Source organism: Capsicum annuum, chromosome 4 (assembly GCF_002878395.1).
Source record: "Capsicum annuum cultivar UCD-10X-F1 chromosome 4, UCD10Xv1.1, whole genome shotgun sequence".
NCBI lineage: Eukaryota > Viridiplantae > Streptophyta > Magnoliopsida > Solanales > Solanaceae > Capsicum > Capsicum annuum.
The window spans coordinates 13,916,646-13,921,214 of record NC_061114.1 but is presented as its reverse complement, the minus strand read 5'-3'; the positions used below and the strand labels follow the sequence as shown (position 1 = coordinate 13,921,214).

The window sequence follows — 4,569 nt, the reverse complement described above, 5'->3', positions numbered from 1 at the left end:
ATCGATTTTGTGATTTTTGATAAAGTGTGAAGTTAATCATGTGAAGTGTGATAGTATTTTGATAAAGTGAATCAATTTTTGGTAAAGTGTGATTATGGAAAGCTAAAAAAATATTAAGTTGATAAAGATAGTGAAATGTCGATTCCATTTTATGCGATAAAGGTGCGTGTTTTGCACCGCTTCTTATTTAGTTGGCCAAAGATGTCATGTCAGCAAAAAAAATAAAAATAAGCTAAAATTTAGTTCAAGGAGATTATAGAAACCTGGTGAAGTTGAAGTGTGTCGTAGCAAATTTAGTCATAATTCAAGGAGGTACTAGATGTTTTTCTCAATATTTTTTTATATTGTAAATTGTAAATTATTAAAATTAGGCCAAACACATCGATAGGCCCTTCAACATGGAACGATCTTTTACTTTGGCACCTAAAGTGGACGTTGTTTATTTTAAACACCTCAACTAGCATCCTAGTGTATCATTTTGACATCTTTTGGACCGTTGGTGTGGTGCGTGTATTTTACTTACTTGAAGGCAATTGAAAGGCTTTTTTGACTGATGTGATGTTTAAATTGGCCCACAAATAATATATTAAATGCAAACAACATAAATCCCCTAGACAATGAAAATAATTACACAAAATCTCTTCTTGTTTTCTCTTTACTTTTTTTTGCAAACATACTCATACATTCGGTCGCATATTATACATTGGTCGAATGTATGATGTAACAGCTAACCTAAATTTAAGGTAATTGAAATAATTACTTATTTTAAAGTTCCTTAATTGAAGAGAATAATTGGGCAACTTTAACTCTTTTCTGGATAAAAGTAGTATCTTCATATTGAATTTCAAAACTTTTCTGAAAGTTCATCTTTTTTTTTGTAATCTTGAATTCAAGATTTGGAAAGGAAAAAGCAATAAATTTCTTCTACATATGTTTTTCAATACTACTTAAATCAATATAAATATCCCCATATTGCTACGACATGCTAGAATTTGGGAGTCAAAAATAAGTTATGAGTCATACAAAAGTGACGCAATAATTACTTCAGAAGGTATTACATTCAGGAAATTGATTTCTACGATCGCCATGGAATTGGATATCGATGAAGTATGAAAAACAAATAGAAGTTAAATATGTGGTTGAAGGAAATTCTTCTCCAATTGCCATAAGAAACAACAATGGAGTGAGGGTTTATGTTGAACTGAAGAAATAATTTTGTGGATTGGTTAATTTTTCACTTTGTATTTTTTGATATTTCAGATCTAGAAAATTATGCCAAATTCTTGAATTTTTGTGTAAAATAACTTGTTCAGTATTTTTGTTGAGCTTCAAAGAAAGTGGGATGCCTAAGAAAATCTTAGACTCTTTCTCATTTGTGCACATTTATGCTTCTTTTGATGATTGGTGTGTTCTTGCAAATTTGATTGTACTCCACTTGTTTATTATTTTGTGTTATTTCAATTCTGAAAATGTTTAGTTAGATTTAATTGTTTACCTATTTGCAGGCTCATGTATTGGATAGATTTCAATAAATTTTGCTCTGAATATTGAAAGTAGATAGAATAATCTGTGGATTTTGGAATGAAACTGTACCATTCCAGTTAACTTATGAATGTCTAATATGTTGTTATACATTCAAATCATTGTATAATGAAAACTGTGCCAATCCAGTAAACATTCGGATGTATAATATTTGATTATACATTCGTCTATGTGTATAATGAAAACTGCCGCAATGACAGAAATTGCATTTTGTTCTGATTTTATTAATTTTAACATGTTTGTTTAATCCATTGACTCGATTTAAAAAAATTTATGCAACTATGTACTGATTTGTCGTAACAAGGACTGCAAGTGGGTACACGAGTGATAATGAGGATCCTCATCGGCCGTGGAATAGTTATCTCCAAACAATTGATGAAAGTGCACTTATTACTTTAGAGTAGCATTTTTTTATAATAGTCGGCATTGAAACAACTAATTCTTGATTTTGTAGTTCATGCTAAACGGTTATAATGTTACTTTTTGAATGTTAATTCACATTTTATGGATGTTCTTATTCTTATTATACATATATAACGTTTGAAGAAATATTGTGCAATTACTTACACTATATTGTAATGTTACTAATATAGTTTGGTAGTTATTGAGTTTGCCTTATATTTTATTATATATTACGTATAAAATTAAATTACAAAATAATGTGTTACTGTATATTAACATAATGAATTTTTAACAGTAGATAAATTATGTTATAAGTTAATAATACATTGAACAAGTGTCTCATACGTTAAAACATATGTATTACATAACATCATACATGTTGTTAAGCGTTCATGACTTAATAGAAAATAAAGAAAATATTTAACGTCATACATATTTATAAACTATAGCACTATCATACATTATTAACATACTTTTAATGTATTTTTTACATTAAATACATTGTGAACGTATGATACATTTACACGAAAGTATAATCTATAACCATACACATAAAACAAAATGAAAAAGGCAACTTAAATTAACACGAATTATGTTACATAAGTCTGACATTTCTTATGTTGTTTAAACAAAAAATAATATATGTAGTCAGTTAAAAGTCATTATTGTCAGTAAAACATCATGCATGTTAATAAAGTATAATAATATATCATACATTATATATATATATATATATGAAAGTTTAATGCATAATTGTGTAATACACATTACGTTTCAACAACTATTTACTATAATAGTTGTCAAATTACATAGTATATACACACCCACAACATATGTATAAGGAGTATGAATAAGGATAAGACGCCTTCAACACCCACTTCTCATATAAGCATCAATTTCCGATTCATTCATAGAAGACGCCCTCAACACCCACTTGCAATCTTTGTTACGACAAATCAGCACATAGCTACATAAATTTTTTTAAACTGAATCAATGAATTAAACAAACATGTTAAAAATAATAAAAACAGAACAAAATGCAATTTCTGTCATTGCGGTAGTTTTCATTATACACATAGACGAATGTAAAATCAAATATTACACATTCTAATGTTTACTGGATTGGCACAGTTTTCATTATACAATGATTTGAATGTATAACAACATATTATACATTCGTAAGTTAACTGAAATAACATAGTTTCATAATATATATTGGCTTTAATGTATGCTAACATATTATACAAAAAGGAAGCAAATGTAATATTGAAAATTTAGAACAAACACTTTTTCAAAACCTCAAAGAACATTATACACTGACAGGCATGTATAATAAAACATTATACATTTGTATATTTAGCAGGAACAACAATAAACGAATCAACTTTAGAACAAACACTTCTTCAAAATATCAAAGAACAAATTACCATAGAATATCAAAGTTAGGCTCATCAACATCAATCTCCTCATCACTTTAATTATCATCCACCACAGAATCCAGCTCAATCTGATTCTGTGGGGCAATCACTTCCATTTCCACTTTCTTTAGCGGAGAAGGGAAGAAATCAAGATCGCCACAGAACTTCATTTCCTCAAATATCATCATCTTGAAAGAAGTCAATCACACCAAAAAATGAAGCAGGACTAAGAAGCTAATACACAAAATCCACAGATTATTCTATCTTCTTCCAATATTCAGAGCAGAATCTATTAGAATCTATCCAATCACATGAGCCTCCAAATAGGTAAACAAATAAATTTAACTAAACATTTTTAGAACTGAAATAACACAAAATAATAATAAAAAATGGAGTTCAACTAAATCTGCAAGAACACACCAATCATCAAAAGAAGATCCAAGAATCCGGTATACTTTCCTAGATCTAAAATATCAAATTAATGTAACTTACCTAACTATATGACTAATTCAACAGAAGTCAAAAAAACAAAAATCATATTCAACAAAATCAAGAACAGAAAAAACACATAAAAATTTAATCTGGAAGCAAAAGCTCAAATATTTACATCAAATTCAAAGATCAAACACAATTATTTTAATAACAGAATAAACCCCATATGAAAAAACAACACCAAATCTCAATAAAGATCTCAACTTTACCACAGAAAAATAAATATTTTCAAGAAATAGTTGTACAGAGGAGGAAGAAGAATACCTCAAAAATATTGTACTATTTTTTTTTGTCAAAATCGATGCTTCACATGTGTAATGATTAAAAGAGAGAAAATTAAAAGTAAAGGGATTTATGTGGGAGTATATAGGGGAGTAAATTACGGAAGAAATTGGAATTGTGAGATGTATAATGTTTAAGAGAGAGAAAGTTGAAAGTAAAGGGATTTATGTAAATAATTTGGGATATGTGTAAATATTTTAGTAAATTGGTATATAATGTAATTAGGTAATTTTAGTTAGTTTATAAATGTAAATTTTAGATATATTAACCCACCCATTAATCTATACCTTCTTCATTTTTATCCATCATTTTTATCAATCTTGAGCTTAAATTTTTACCAGCATCTACTCATAATCCTATCCTAAGCAGTAATAATAATAAACTCAACATCTACTCAGAAAAATCATTACTTATTAATCACTTTATTGTTCCT

General features: G+C 28.0%; 1 long non-coding RNA gene across 1 annotated transcript; it reads right to left on the bottom strand.

Annotated features, from left to right (window-relative positions):
- Positions 1-2,761: 2,761 nt before the first annotated feature.
- Positions 2,762-4,245, bottom strand: LOC107868229. Its single transcript, XR_001673707.2, has 3 exons — positions 4,119-4,245; positions 3,372-3,679; positions 2,762-2,911 (listed from the first exon to the last, which is right to left on the bottom strand). It is a non-coding gene; the product is annotated as an uncharacterized LOC107868229 (long non-coding RNA).
- Positions 4,246-4,569: the final 324 nt, after the last annotated feature.